Here is a 17550-nt window from a genome sequence, read left to right as displayed (position 1 = left end):
CATACTCGGCTGTGTAAGGCGCTTTAAACTATTGTCAGTGATCGTATCCTAATTCACTGTATCATGCTATGAATTCATTCATATCTGGGCTCACTTAAATGTTTGGAATGGTTTAAAATAATATGACTAATTTAGCCTAGTACCTCCCCAATTTAAAGATGCAGTTCTTTTGGCAGGTTGGATATTCAAACATAAGCAGTCTACAGACTGGCCACTGAATCCCCTCTTGCCTTGGGTATAAATATTTCATGTTTTTACCTCTACACTATTATAAGCATGTGTCATGTGGGGTGAGGTATGGCAAGGTAAACTGATCATCTTCTATGTGATGTTCAAGCATTAGTCAATATTATTATAAAGGTCACTATTTGATTCCCTCAATAGTAGTGTAGACTCAGCTGGACGGCATATTTAAAATTAATTTTTATCTACCAAATCAGGTTAATTTTAAGATAACTTGCACCTCCTAAATCTTCTATTAATGAATACTGCTACCAAAATATGAGGTCAGGGATGACTAAATTAACTCCCTTATGACCTGCCTGAGCTATTCCTTTCCTCTGTGCTGATTTTGTCTGTTCCCACTCTTCAAACAACTGTCATTATATTTGCTTATAGTATTTGTTTTAACTTGTAATTTGCAATCCAACTCTTCAGCCACCCTAGCAGGCATTAATTTCCATCTACGACTGAAGGACCCCAACATTACTAATTCATCCGGCATTCCTGAATGATCTAAAGGAAAAATTCCCAAAAGGCAAAGATAATCGTTCAGCTCTCTCTCTACCATAACTGCATAAGGTGTGCATCAGTGAAGGTCTGGAGTTTTTCTTTTCTTTCTGGTTAACATTTTTGTATTTATTCATACAGTTAACAAAGAAAAGCAAAACATGTATTCACAGAATCTACATTTAACCCCAACTATTTCCCCTCCCAATGCCCAACCCCACCCCTCAACAAACATCCCTGTGGTCACATATGAGTACACACACACACACACACACACACACACACACACACACACACACACACACACACACACACACACACACACACACACACACACACACACACATGTTGTGTTTCCATGTTTTATGGGGACTTTCCATAGACATAATGGTTTTTATACTGTACAAACTTTATATTCTATCCCCTAAACCTAACCCTACCCCTAAACCTAACCCTCACAGAAAACTTTCTGCATTTTTACATTTTCAAAAAACATAATTTAGTATGATTTATAAGCCGTTTTCCTCATGGGGACCGACAAAATGTCCCCACAAGGTCAAACATTTCGGGTTTTACTATCCTTATGGGGACATTTGGTCCCCACAAAGTGATAAATACACGCTCACACACACACACACACACACACACACACACACACACACACACAAAATATAATAATCACACACATTTAAAACAATACTTCTCTCTCCACTGCCCCTCCCCGAGAGCCCTCCAAGAATGCCATATAGCTGCCCCATTTCCCATCAAATGAATACAAGTTCCCCATCTCCGTGCACCACTCTTGAAATGAGGGTGTTCCAGCCAACTTCCATCCCCCTTAAAACAATCTGTCTGCTGATCATAACACTGGTAAGGACCCAGTTTTTTATGTGTTTATCCCCTATATTGATGACCACCCATCGCCTAAAATACAGAGTCTGGGGCAAAATTAAATTTGAGTGCCCAATATGTCACACATAATACTCTGAACCTTCAACCAAAATTCTTGGATCTTAACACACCACCAAAAAACATGGGTTTTCTTCTGATTGGCATCGCCGGCAGGTGGGTGTGTCTTTATGACCAAGCCTATCCAATAGAATCGGTGTAAAATCTTTTGCACAAGGTGGACCCTGGCATCTCTAGATGCAGACCTGACGTTTTTTTTTAATCCTAGCCCACACTCCCTCCTCCAAAGTCAAGTTTAAATCTTTCTCCCATAATCTCTTGGTAGAAGTTAAAGCTCTATCCCCCAGACTCTGAATTAGCAGGGAGTAATACACTGATGCCTCATAACCATTTCCAAAAGCAGTATTCACCTCTCCTAGAGTATCTGCCTCTTTAGGGTGGTGTATGCTTCTCCCAAATATAGTACAGAGCAGGTGGCGCAGCTCTACATACCTACAATTTAGATCAGGGAATGTTGAACCAAATTTTCAAAGGATCTTAATACTCCACTCTTATATAGGTCACCTAGTGTATAAACCTCCCTCACAATCCATTCTGACCAGCAAAAAGGGGACTTATTAATACATAATTTTGGGTTCAGCCATACGCTCGAGGCAACATTTAAATAATGAAACTTTTTTTTATTGAGCATCCTATCCAGCCTGATACAGAAACATTAAATCAACCAGTGGCTTGAGTTTGGGGTGGAACAACCTGTTTGTCCAATCAGCATGTCGTAGGAGTGTTCAGGAAAACCAGTTTGAAAGCAGTCATTATTTTTCCATATGGTGACGATAGTGGCACATAAATTATGCACTTCACCTTTAAGTAACTGTTTTGCTGTGGACTGTGTTGTCCTCTGATTTCTGGCAGTGGTGCTACAGGTTCTATCTCACTCACCAGCTGGGGCAGATGGGATTCGAGTTTCTATTCAAGACCAAAGAGCTGAAGAAGATATGGCTGGACCAGTTTGAGATGGCCATGTGAGTTTGAAACTTTGAAGCATTAAGTGACTTTTCACCTAACACAAGTGATTGTTTGCTGAATGTCTGATGCATAATGCACCCAAAACTGGAAAGGACACCCTGATCTCATGTAAATTATGAAATGTTTGGTTACTTTCGTAACCCCAGTTCTTTGATAACAGATGTGAGATATCTCACTAAGGGAACACCTCAGGTGTGACCAATTGAGGAAGCACCAATTGACCATGTCTGTCATAGTGACAGACTAATCATTGTAGCGATAAGGGAGTGCCCTCTGATAATAGAAGTGAGGTATCTCACCTCACTGCCCTCCTTCATTGGCCAGTGAAGAGATATGCTAAGAATAGTGCAGCTGCCTATATACAAGGGAGGCCTCACTTCTATTATCAGAGGGCCGATATTTGCTGTACGAAACAGACACAACAGCCAAATAATAAAAAGTCAGCCAACAAAACCATAGCTTTATCTACCATTATACATATAAAACCAATTCCCCTTATTTCAATAAGGTCTTATTCCCTTATACAGTCCCCTGTGTGTAAATGCTTACAGCACATCACAGTGCCCCTACATCAAGAACTGAATAGACCAGTGACGACTCGCATACAGACTGTAATATTTCACAAATATGTGTAGAGATGCCCAGCTCACCACAGTGCATAAGTCTTGAACTCAAATCCCTCTAATTAAAGCCCAGGAATTGGCCATACGCCTAGTGGAGTGGGCTGGTAGTCTTGGCGGGGGTTGCAAATCTATGCTCTTGTAACTCAAAACAATCGCGTCAACAACCCAGTGGAAGAGATGGTGATGGTAAATAGGTTTACCCATATGACTGTCATGAAATTACGAGTTGATTACTCTTCCTTTGTGCACTTGTCTTCTCCACATACGTTTGAAATGCACGCACCGGGCACAGACAGTGCAGCCGCTCTTCCTCTGTTGAGGAAAAAGCTGGTGGATGAAAAGATAGCAAATCAACAGACCTACAAGCCCCTGCTAAATTGTTCACTTTAGGAACAAATACCGGATTAGCTTTAAGTGTTATTTTTGACCCACCGGAGGCAAACTGCATACACGAGGAGTGTACTGACAAAGCATGCAGCTCACTCACTCACTTTGCTGTTGTGAGCGCCAACAGTCAAGCCGTCTTAAGAGAAATAAGCTTTAAGTCGACACATTCTAATGGTTCAAAAGGAGGCTGTGAAAGCATGTCTAAAACCACTGATTAATTCCAAGACGTGACCAGGATACAAAAACTGGGTGTAGTCATCATGCACCTCTCATAAACTGACATACCGGTGGGTGCTGACCCAGAGTCTAGCCCCACATGACATGGTGAAATAGATCCCAGGTAAACCATTAGAGAAGAAAAGACTCCTTATATAACAAATCCTGAAGAAAACATAGAACATCAGTCACTGAACACAGGAATGGAATGACTTGTCTATGCGCACACCATCGTTCATACACACCCCATTTGTCATTATACAAAGACCGAATCGAGGCTGACCTTGTGCTTTGAATCGTTGCACTCAATCACTTGAGGAGGTCATTTATATGGCATTTATATTCAGCCTCTCACGGGGCAGGCCCAGATAGCATCCTGTGAGGGAATGGGTGAAATTAGTGTCAGTGAATGCCAGTAATCCCGCACCCTCTGTAATGTCAGCCCGATGAGGCTTGGACTGGGAAAAGCATACAGTAACACATTTGGCCATGAATGTGTTAGAACATCCACACACTTAATGGTGCATTTTCGTCCACCAGTGAAAAGAACATGGGACATTGTGCATTATCGCACTATGTGAAGATATCTATGGCAGCCCGGCCGTACCTCTGCTACACCTGATTCACTAACTGAGGGTGAAGTGCCCAATTCCTGTATATGGGATTTTCTCTGGACAACAGATCCGTGCCAGTGTTCATTATCCCCGTGACATGAGGTGTATGAACGTGAGTGCTGCTCACACTGTGACGTTTTTGTGAAGGAAACCCCCCTTGCTGATTTATATAAGCTATCACCATAGTGTTATCTGTTCTTACTAACACATGGTAGACTTGGAGGAAACATACTAAGTGTCTAAGAGCTACGAAAAGCTCCATTAGGGACGGAGACCATACACCTCACAACGTTCTGCCTTCAAACACCGCGCCCCGCCCCGTGAGTGACGCATCGTTCTTCACCACTTTTCTTAGAATAACCAGAGCTAACAGGGTCCCTTCCCTGAGAAAAGATGGAGCTCTCAGTGACGTAGAGCCTGAACACACTCCTCGGAAATTATTATTCTGTGACTGAGCCAGTCAGTACTGAAATTCCCTCATTTGCAACAGCCCCAGGGGAATAACCGCTATTGATGATGCCATCAAATCCAGTAGCCTCGGACACATCCTTTGAGCAACAGATCTCCCTCTCCTCTGCGAAATGACTCGATGCGTTCCTCTGACAGGAATGCACGAAACATAACTGAGTTCAACCTGAGACCCAGAGAGTTTATTTTTTGGGTGGGAACCAGTCAGCACTTCACATGATTAATTCTGAAATCCAAGTTCATCAGATGTAAAATTGACATCTCTTTATCCTCTTTTGCCTGCCGTTTTGACGGAGCGCAAAGTAGCTGATTGTCCATATAAGCACTCGGATGCCTGAATGTCTTAACGGGGTCAGAACCGCCTCTACACGTTTGCTGAAAACTCCTGGTGAGAGAGACCATCTGAAGGGGGTCTTTATATACTCATGATTGGCTTACCTGAGAAATTCCCGGTCACACCTGAGGCGTTCCCTTTGTGAGATACCGAACAAAACTTAAAATGTAATGCCTTACGAGTTATGTGCAACAGAAAAAATATTTTTATTTCATAAGGTGAGGAATAGGGTGAAAATAAGGTGTTTATGAACTGATAATCTGCCAGTTTATTCAGGATTTGTGTGAAAGGGAATAAAAGCCATTCCACAAGTCATGCAAAATTTTATGTAGAGTAACGTGATTCTATAAGCTTTATTTTCGTGACCGTGCCAGGCACAGCTCAACATGTGTGCACAACACGTGTGCGCCACGTTTTATCTCATTTTCGTGAGAGCACTAATTCCTAGCACAATTTTCATGCCAGTGCAAGTGGGCACAAGTGGGAGTATTTTTGCTGTCTGTGGGTGTATGCATGCAAACTGTGAATGTATTGTATGCTAATGAACTGGTGCAATTTGCTAATTTCCAGAGAGATAGGTCAAGCTAAGATGTTCCAGAATTTTTTTTGGTTTTCAGCACAACATCTGTTTTATGCTTATGACTTTATGCAAGATTATGCGATGCAAATTGCAGAATGAAAAATAAAAAGACCACACCTGTTTTTTGTATGTTAGAGAGGGAAATGTTTGCACACAACATCTATTCAATAAGGCATAACATTTTTATTACATGGATGTAATTTAATGTCAAGTAGCTTGCATTGCCCCAGTGCAAGGTGACATGACATTAAATGAGATCCTGTGGCTGAGATGCTGTTGGTATTTGATGTTACAATGTATTTGCAAGGGCTGCACAGGAAGAAATGAAAAGAGGGATTGAGGGGGAAACTAAAGAGTTTTCTGATTTGGAAATTGTGTTGGTTAAATAGGAGATGTTGTCCTCATGCTGAGAGCCAGTAACATATTCCTTCTTCTGCTTTATTTTTATGTCACAATTTTACAAAAAGTGTCTGCATGTGTACGTATAAATGTGGTTGACTGTGTGAGGATCTGAAGGGTACATTCAAACCTGCTGTATGCTCACAGCTCTGTTAATGTAGGAATCAATCTTCAAATCGTTTGGGGAAAGAGCTTCCCCACTGCTTTGATTCGTGCCCTGAATTGGAAGGTCTGGTCTGGGCCTGTCCCCGTGGGCCACAGCATTCGCCAACACTCAGCCCCCTTTCCTTGTGGCCTCTTAAACAGACAGTTTTCCTTACACAGTTAGCGTGTCTGTCCTTATTTTCAAATTAGCCAAGTCTGTACCAGGTGATCAGAATTTTCCTGGTTAACATTAACCCTATTCAGACAGGACTAGTTTTCCCTGAGGAGGTCAGAGAAATTCATGTTTCACTGACGTACTTTGTGATTTTAATCCCATCCCAATATAACAAGTCTGTGTTTTTCTCACACATCACCTGTAAAAATTCCAGAGCAAATTACTTACTGTTTTTCGGCTAACTCAAGGGTCCTCTGAGAAATCTAATCCATCTGAATGTGAATGTCTGTGATTGCTGATTATTGAATTTTCACAACGCTTCTCCTCATGTATTTTGACCTATTCAAACTACCGTCTAGAACGCCTGCACAACACCTTTCAATTTGGATGTAGATTTTGTATTCATTTCGATGATAAAATTAGAAAATATAATTATAAAGGAGAGCCAAATCACAGAAACTGCTCAGACTGGCCACTGTAATATCATTGTCAGGTAAAATACTCATTGTAATTTCTCCGCTCAATTACGTAATGTTATAATTAATTAGTTCACAAATAAGTGTTGTTTTTTTCATTGGGTTTATTACAAGCACTTCTATAAATTCATGTGAAGTTTATTTTAATAGGCTTTTTAAAATAAGTAATTTATCATGTATAACGAATACATTCAAATTAAATAAATAAATGAAATAAGTAGTTATTTAAAATGTATTTTTTAAATGATAAGTCATTTTAAACTTAAACAGATAAAGTTTAAAAAGTCTCTATAACCTAAATTAATTCAACATGTTCAACCTTCTGTAATGCACACACCTAGAATGGTTATGAATCTCACATAATCCATATATTATCACTAATTATTGCAATATTGATTTTCTTTTGTTAACTTGATTTCTAGTAGCTAGAACAGGTTTTGTAACTGTTTTTGGAATTTATTATATATTACAATAGGCCTAAATTACCCGTGCTAATGCAACTTAATTTTTGTGTTAAAAACCATTTTGTGTGGATATTTTTACTTAATATAATATCATTTATTTTTACTTAAAATGAAATAGCATAGATAACATTTTCTGTCCAGTTTATCACACTACTTTCTTTTAATGTTTAACCAGAACTTATTTTCTTAACTCTTTTAATTAATTAAAAATGGTGTTGTGGTGTTCCTGGTAAAAAATGACCGGCCCAATAAAATGTATATAAATCTTTTTTATTATTATAATTTTTTACATTTATTTGTAGTAATTAAAACAGGTTTTGTACTTCTTTTTGGAACTTATTGATATTTGGGTTTATTGACCTGACCACATACAAGGGAAAGCCATTATATATGTATATTAGAGAACATTGTTCTTTCTCTTTGGAGTCAAGAAAGGTTCAGAAGTTGCCTGAGAGGTCAAAGAATCAAAAGGTTAAATCGACAGCCCTACTTTTAATGTCTTCTGGGTGAGAAGCATCAATATTTAAGTTCTTTTCCTTCTAATTGTGAGATATTCTTCTAAAAGTCCTCTGCTGAAGAAAGTAAGCCATACACATCTGGAGTAGCACGAGGGTGAGTAAATGATGAGAGAATTTTCATTTTTCCATTTTTGTGTGAACAATTTCTTGAAACCACACTTTAAAATGTTTTGAATGTCATTGCATTAGAAAACAAAATTAGATTTTGAACAAAAGATTGCACATTTCAGAAAAAAGTTTGTTAGATTTTGAAATATATAAATATGTCTATATCTATTTATATACGTGTGTGTGTGTGTGTGTGTACACTTAACTGAAATGTTTCTCATGATCTTAAAAATCTTTTGATCTGAAGGCATAAGCTTACATGTTTTAAATTAGTTTTGTAGACAAAAATATAATTGTGCCCAATATTAATTTATTTCATTATAAAACAAAAATGTAATAATAAATAAAAATGTTTTTTGAAATGGTGTGTGTATATATATATATATATATATATATATCTATATATATATATCATATATATATATATATATATATATATATATATATAGCAACTTAAAATGCCTTTATGTCTCCAGCACCAACAATATTAACGACTCGGGTAATCAATGCTGTTTAATTATCATGATTCAACCATGTTTTCTGCATTTGTGTCGCTCTGTTAACCTATGTGACATATTATCTCCCTCCTGCTCTTCAGGGGAATTTTCAACCAAGGCTACCTGTGTTCTAAATGTGGGATAGGGGCTCATAAGGGCTTTCTTGTAAGACTTGGAGTCTGTGGAGGAGCAGGTACAAAAGCCTCCATATTATCCTGCTTGACATTCATTTGTTTTTCTTTTTATGTTTGGCTCATGAGTTTTCAGACATACCACATATATTTCAGTGAATGCAGTGATGTAGCCATTCTGCTTAGAGCATTAGACATATAGAGCAGTGCTTGAAGTGGAAGAAATAAATTTCCATTTTCCATTTTAGTATTAAATTAGTTTTTGTTTTGTTAAATTATACTTGGAGACCACTTTTGTTTACAACAAATGAAAACTCAATGGGGGCAAAATATTTTCCCATGTTTTTATTACCTAAAACATTCATTCTAACAAACATTGTAACATGAAAACAAAACACCGTTAATAATGTGCATTTGTTTACATTAAAATAGCCAGGAGCATTTAATGAATATTTTGTAAGGTCTGGCCATAAATTCCTTTTGAAGAACTGGCTATAGAACAAAATGTACATAACACCCTCAAATAACCAGTAGGTCTAACTTTACTTTGTAAATAAAAACATACAATGTAGAGTTATTGTTTATGAAAACAGAGAAGGAACATTAGATCTGCTAAAGTTTGTATATATTTGACAATATTAACCCACATAAGAAAACAATCTAATGAAGATAAAGTCTTTTTAGATAAAATAGTGAAAAAATGTAAGACCTGTTCTTCCTTTTTTTTCATTATCAGGAGGGGAAAATGAGCCTTCCTTGTCCTGCACATATGGTGAATTTGTGCAGATAATCATCGGTAAACAGAGAACAAACTGATTTGATGATGTTCGGAATTGAGAGCTCTGACACACGTCTGATCATAGAAACACAATAAGGATATATGCATATATGCAGGTTTAATGACGCTTCACGTTATCACTTTTAACGAGCATGACTGACCGTTAACTGGTAAGACATGCCATTTAGCATAGAATGAAGAATAAAAGCAAACGTTTGTTTATTTTCTTAAAAAGTGTCACGATTCCCTTGTTGTCTGCCCTGTGTTTCACTAGTCTTTGTCAAAAACTACACTTCCCACAATTCCCGGCCCTCATCACTGCCAGCCCTGTGTCATTGTTCTCACCTGATTGTCGTTTGTTATCATCATGTCTCCTGTGTATTTAAACCCTGCTGTTTCTCCACTCCTTGTCGATCATTGAATGTGTATGTTTCAGATGTGTTGTATGTGTTTATGAATATAGATGTTTTTATGTTACCTTTTCCCGTCCTGGATGTTTCCCCAACCTGTTTATTCTTTTGATGTTTTTTGTGTTTTGGTTTTGTTTTCCCACCGTGGATGTTTCATTTGTTCCTTGTTGTTTTGTGTACACTCTAGTTAATAATAAAGAACCCGCATCTAGATCCTCACTCCTCGTCTGCCGTCCTCTGCATTCCTAACAAAAAGGTTAGCTTTTCATCATCGATTTATCTTTTGCTGAAAAAGGTTGTACATATGATCACTTCTGTTACAGCTGTGAAGTACTTTTTAAGTCTGTAGTTTTGACTGCACCTGCAGTGTTGTTAAACTAACCGCTGAGTTTTCCACTCTATTACATTTAAATAAAGAATGAACATCGCAAGAAAAACTGCCAGTTCTCTGTTGACTAAATTGGAGAAGTGCAGGTACTACCAACTTCAAAAACTGACATAGAGCTCAATGAGTATGTCATTTGCATAGCATGGGTTTCTAGACATAGAGTAAGGCATCTAGAATATTCCCAACAATGGCCTAGAATTGGAAAATATGAAAATTTTTGCTATTTAATTTTCTTTTGCTCTCTCTCATCATGATGTCAGGTTCTGCTGTTCAAAAGCAACAGGTACGATAGAGAACAAATATGTGCATCTAAATCTAAACGTTTTCAAAAACTATTTTGTCTTGTTTAACCAGTAAAAATATCACATCCCTTAAACAAGATGCATTTACTTGAGAAGCATAAGAAAATCAGACTTATTTTCAGATGATTATTTATTTTATTTTGCTGACCCCATTATACATTTTTTTTTGTTTTAAGAAACTGACCTCACAAAATTTAATTTATTCTTAAAACAAAACAAAATCTGTCAATGGAGATGAGGAAAAATATAACATATATATATTCTCTGTAAATATTATCTTATTATCTTATGCAATCTTGCTTCTCAAGTTGATCTTGTTTTCTGTCAGTCCAGTAAATATATTTAAGATAATAAAAAGTCTATTTTTGTAGTGTTGCAAAAAGCAGATGATAATAATAGCTTCATGTGTTCATATAACAGAGAAGTTGTTAATGATGTTTTCTCTCCTCTCTTATTTCAAAGAGAAAGACAACACCTAGGAAACAAGAAGACCTGGGTGAGTATTTTTCTATTCTGCATGCTTTTGTATAAAGAATGTGATGTGCTCAAGGCTGATGTTAATGACTTATAAACTGATTGTATGTACAACGTATAAGTTACTGTTTGCATAATGAGTTTTATCTGGGTGTTAATTACTGTGAACTATATGTGTGTGAATTTTGTAAATGGCAAGTTTTCATTTACCTAAGACTTGTAGGTTCAGGGAGTTCATATTTCAGAACATTTACGCGGAAAGGTTCTCTCCTGAACCATTACATAATATTTACTATTGTCATTCTATGCAAACTCCTACTATTTGTATATAAATATTTTAATTACAAATAGTTACTAAAAGTCTTTAATCCACTGAGTGACTGTGCTGTGTGTAATTTTTGAGCTTTATTTAAGCTTGGAAAAAGACAATGAATCCACAGAAACCAGTGGTATCAAATTTACAAGAAATGCTGCTTGAGTAAAAGTGGTCAAAATGTCAGAGCTGTCGCTCAGCGATTGTACACATATTTGCAGGAATTCAGGCTTTATTGTCCATTTCCCCCTCTCTCTCCCTATACGTTCCTGTCTTTCTACATATGACAAGGGAAAAAGTAAATAAATTAAACAAATAAATAAGTTGAAAAATTATAAACAAAATATATATATAAACTTAGCAAAAAAAAGAAACATCCTGTAAGGATAGGCGAGGGATAAAGGCCAACACGGCGTGACAGAGAGAGAGGATAGAGAGAGGAAAAAAAAACTCACTCATCGGTTCTCTGATGCGCTGTCACATGGTCCCCCGGGTCTACTCCTCCACCCTCTCAGGCAGACGGCAATCGCTCCTCCCTGGGCGGACCAGAGTCAGACCGACCCGCAGCAGACAGAACACCCCTCCGCATTATCGGCGACTCGTGGGGTCACTCCTCCGGCCTTGGCAGTGACCCTACCACTCCAGGCAGTCAAGGAGTCACTTCTCCCCTCACGGACGACGGTCCTTTGGTCCCCTCTGTGTTTCTGGGTGACGGCAGGACACTCCTCCACCCCTGGCAGCGGCTTCTTCGCTCTAGGTGATCGGGGATTCCAGTCCCCAATTGCCTCGCGGACAGCGGCCGTTCTTTGTGGTCGGGCTACTCAGTGCCCTAACGGATGGCAGCGGCACTCCCCTGGGTGGACGGCAGTGTCGAGGACTCCCCGACGGGCATCCCTCCTCCTTTCCGGATTTCAGAACCAATGTTAAGGGGGTTAAGGGAAAGGAGGAGGCGAGAACCGGCTTGGCAATATAAATAATAGTTTACTGATAAACTGAACCAAAAACACAAACATGAACACACAGAGCAGCTACCTGTAATTCTCTCTCTCTCTTGAACTGTCATCACCAGCTGCCTTTATCCCTCATGTGCCCCCATCAGGCTGATTGGGGACCGGGCGTGCGTTGCTCCAGCCTGGCCCTGCCATCCTCCGCTCTACACATCCCTTTTTCAGGACACTGTATTTTAAAGATAATTTTGTAAAAATCCAAATAACTTTACAGATCTTTATTGTAAAGGGTTTAAACAATGTTTCCCATGCTTGTTCAATGAACCATAAACAATTAATGAACATGCACCTGTGGAAATGTTGTTAGGACACTAACAGCTTAGAGACGGTAGTCAATTAAGGTCTCAGTTATAAAAACTTAGGATACTAAAGAGAGCTTTCTACTGACTCTGGAAAAACACAGAAAGAAAGATGCCCAGGGTCCCTGCTCGTCTGTGTGAACGTGCCGTCACTGGATGGGTGGTACTGGATGGCAACAACAACTGCCCAAGTTACACCAGGAATGCACAATCCCTCCATCAGTGCTCAGACTGTCCACAATGGGCTGAGAGAGGTCGGACTGAGGGCTTATAGTCCTGTTGTAAGGCAGGTTCTTACCAGACATCACCGGCAACAATGTCGCCTATGGCAAAACCCACCTTCACTGGACCAGACAGGACTGGCAAAAAGTGCTCTTCACTGATGAGTCGAGGTTTTTGCCTCACCAGGGGTGATGGTCGGACTCCTGTTTATCGTCGAAGGAATGAGCGTTACACCAAGGCCTGTACTCTGGAGTGGGATCGATTTGGAGGTGGAGGGTCCGTCATGGTCTGGGGTCCTCCTCCCTCATGTGGTACCCTTCATGCAGGCTCATCCTGACATGACCCTCCAGCATGACAATGCCACCAGCCATACTGCTTGTTCTGTGCGTGACTTCCTGCAAGACTGGAATGTCAGTGTTCTGCCATGGCCAGCGAAGAGCCTGGATCTCAATGAGCACGTCTGGGACCTGTTGGATCGGAGGGTGAGGGCTAGGGCCATTCTACCCAGAAATGTCTGGGAACTTGCAACTTGTTCAGTTTATGTCTTAAATGTTGAATCTTTTATGTTCATACAAATATTTACACATGTTAAGTTTGCTGAAAATAAAAGCAGTTGAAATTGAGAGGATGTTTCTTTTTTGCTGAGTATATATATACAGGGACGTGCACAGACATTTTGAGGGGCAGGGGCTCAAGTGAAAAAAAGGGCACTTCTCATAATTACCTATTTTTTTTACTTTTTTTAAACAAAAAAGTATATATATTAACACAACTCTGACTTCCTTTTTCAAAAATTAATTTAAAAAGTTAAGTAATTTTATCTTCCTCAAACTCACGCAATTGTTTCATTTTCAAAAGATGTCTACAAAATAATCAGTTCACACAGAAACCATGGTCTCCTTAGTATTCACTAGGTGTATAGAGCAGCAAAGGAAACCATGCCACAATGTGCATGTTTTTTATGCTACTAGTTTCAAGTATATATTTAGAATAACCTAAATAACTGCATCAAGCAGAGGGGTGTGTTTTACTAATAATTTGAAACCAAGCATCAGAATACTGAATTGCCTAAATGTTTTAATCAAATACATAATATATACATAATATATTATACAAAAATATAATATTATTATTGCTATGCATGTACACACACACACACTTAGTTTCACATTTGAGGGAGGACTGTATCATCATCATCAAATAAAACCTTCAAAATCTCCACATTTAGATGGAGTTTGTTTTAAACCTACTATCCTCCATCTGTTTGCATCTGTAGATTTCTTCTAAATTCACCAATTTAGATTTCTAAATTTCAAGGGGGAAAGACTCTTGATGTATGTAAGTCATTAACTGGGGACATTCTGTGGTGATGTGCTTTATTTTGTTTATCCTATTTACCTGCATTGCCCTGTCAATTAGATGCAAATATGCGCATTTTAACTAGTTTACGCCTAATTTGCATATCAGTTTATCGATTGTGATGATGTTATTAGACACACACACACTGTATTCACCTGTAGGGTCCCCATTTAGTACAGTAGCACTGTATTGCCATGATATATTTGCCTTAGCTAAACTGTAGCTAACTTATTACATTAGCTAGTAGCTCATGAGGCATGCATGCTAGCAAGACACAGGTTAACTATGTAAGGCAGGGTGCCAATGTGTTTGCATTCAAAGGCAAAGAGCAAATGTATGATCTTTGAGAAAATCAACAAACTAACTTTCTCGCAATTAGCAACTCTCCCTGAGGCACCACACCCCACTGAGCGAAGACTGCAAATTCACACCTCATTGTTGCCCTTCCACATCTGTCCCATTATCTCCTCTCTCCCCCATTCAGCTCAGAATCACCTAAGATCTGTATGTAACAAAAGTCTATATCTGATGTATACAAATAATGTAACTAGTATAACATGTTTGGAATCATTTAAAATGTCTCAGTGTGTCTGGTATAGTGCTCTTATTCCCAGGTTGTAAACTTAATGACAGCAAAGTTATAAGGTCTTTGCCAAATGCTTTATAATTCTGGAGGTCTGTCCCCATCCCTGCTTGTATGTTAATGAAGTATGTCCCCAGGACTTCCAAACCTAACCACTCCCAAAATCCCCTTTGTCCATGGTTTGGATATTTAAGGAAAGGCGACACATTGCTCAGGGCTCTCTGTAATCAGACGATCCCAAACAGTTTACTGTTTGTAATTTATTTCAGGTCATAGCAATTCGAATTTCTTATGTTTTGATAAAATGTCTAACTTTGACTTATCACTGTCTAATTGGAATTGATGAATTGATTATGTTACCTGGTCAATAAATTGTCAACATTTGATTTTATTCTGACTGATTTTGACATTGTGTTTCCCAAACAGATTAAACGATTCGTGTGTTACCGCAAGTCTGCGTCAGATTAGTGACGACTAATATTTGGCATCGATTCAAGTGTACTTGGTTTGCAAAGACAAAAAGGGAATTTCCGTTTAGAACAGCAAACGCTGCTTGACCAATCTAAATCCGGGTGTGTCTTACCTCTGTTTTAATTTGATGTTTCTCCAGATAAGTGTACGTGGGAAACGTATCGGTTACCTAACGTAACCTCGGTTCTCTCTAGATGAGGGAACGAGTATTGCGTAAGCTAGCTTACGCTACGGGAAAGATTCATCTTTTCTGAGATATTGAAGCCAAAAAATTATCCTTAATTTTTGTATCCATTGTCAACGCAGTGCGGCAGCTGCAGACCTTGAGCGGGCTATCTAGCGAGCTCATAGGTTGCTCTGCGGCAACTTCTGCAGCCTATAGACGAGCTTGGGCGAACTCGCATCCAATGAGAGGCGTCCGCGCGCTCACTGCATCAAAGCCCGCCAAAATGGGCGTGACTAGAGTGCATATAAGCGTAGTTCGTAGGCTGGAACCCTGGTTTTCATTGACTGAAGCTGAAAAGTCGCTGCGTGGCGCGAAGCACGGCCGGCTACGCAATACTCGTTCCCTCATCTAGAGAGAACCGAGGTTACGTTAGGTAACCGATCACGTTCTCTTACGAGAGGTTCTCTCGTATTGCGTAAGCTAGCTTATGCTACGGAACCCATTGTCAACGCCGTCGCGCCAAGCATCCACTGTATGAGCCCCAGGGAATTAAGGGGGACCCGGGGAGCCCTTATGAGTGGGGAAATAATATTTGGCCGGCAAGAATGCGGGTCATTGATTGTGTAATACATAAGCACATAGTGGGAAGGGAACGACAGAGCGCGGTGCCGGTCTGTGTGGAATGTGACCCATCAGTGCAGCTCACCAGGGGAGCTGTAGCGTATTAAACCGCTAGTAGTTTTGCCTGCAGAGCGGGCACTTCCATATTGTAAAATCTGACAAAGGTGGAGGGGAAGTCCATCCGCTGCCACACATATGTCGTGAATGGAAATCCCGCTGGACCATGCCCACGAGGATGCCATGCATCTAGTGGAGTGAGCCCTAATGCCCAACGGGCATGGCAGGTCTTTTGACGCCGTATGCAGCAGCAATAGCGTCCACTATCCATCTAGATAGTGTCTGTTTCGAGGCGCGAGACCTTTGGTGCGCCCTCGAACGAAACAAAAAGCTGCTCAGAGCGTCTGAAAGCGGCTAGCGCGCAGTATACAATCTCAGTGCTCTGACCGGGCAAAGGAGATTGGCATCGCGTTCGCTATCGGGTGTTGGTAGCGCCGATAGGGAAATGACCTGTGCTCTGAAAAGAGTACCGATCACCTTGGGAACATAGCCGTGTCTAGGCTTTAAAATGACCTTGGAGTCACTTGGTCCAAACTCAAGACACGCAGCGCTGACAGACAGCGCGTGAAGGTCTCCCACACGTTTGACTGATGACAGGGCAGTCAGAAAACGGTTTTGAGTGAAAGGTATTTCAAATCCACGGATTGAAGTGGTTCGAAAGGGGGCTTTCATAGTTTCGAGAACTATAGAAAGATCCCAGATAGGAACCGATGGGGGCGCGGGGTTCATCCTTCTAGCTCCCCTGAGGAAGCGGATGACCAGCTCGCTTTTACCCCATGACTGGCCGTGCAGGGGTTCAGCGAACGCCGCAACGGCCGCCACATACACTTTGAGCGTGGATGGGGATCTGCCCTTATCCAGCAGCTCTTGTAGGAATACGAGCAGCGACGACACCCCACATGTCCGCGGGTCCAGGTCTCTGTCGGTGCACCATTTTGAGAACACAGACCATTTTGACGCATAGAGTCTTCTCGTGGAAGGGGCTCTAGTGTGTATGATGGTGTTTATTACTCCTGGCAGAGCGACGGTAGTCGTTGATCACCCACGCATGCAGCCCAGCTCTGGGTGGGGATGCCAGATTGTGCCGCTGAGCTTGAGAGAGGAGATCTGCTCTCACTGGGATGGGCCACGGCGCTGTCAGTGACAGCTGCGTAAGCTCCGGGAACCATGTCTGATTCTCCCAACGCGGGGCTATGAGGAGCACCGAGTGACGCGTTTCCCTGATCCTCTGCATTACCTGTGGCAATAGCGAGACGGGAGGGAAGGCGTAAAGCGGGCTGTGGCAGCGGGGGCGTGGTCAAG

The sequence above is a fragment of the Xyrauchen texanus genome, chromosome 6 (assembly GCF_025860055.1).
Source record: "Xyrauchen texanus isolate HMW12.3.18 chromosome 6, RBS_HiC_50CHRs, whole genome shotgun sequence".
Classification (NCBI taxonomy): Eukaryota; Metazoa; Chordata; class Actinopteri; order Cypriniformes; family Catostomidae; genus Xyrauchen; species Xyrauchen texanus.
The sequence above is the reverse complement of the archived record's forward strand: the minus strand, read 5'-3'. Positions refer to the sequence as shown.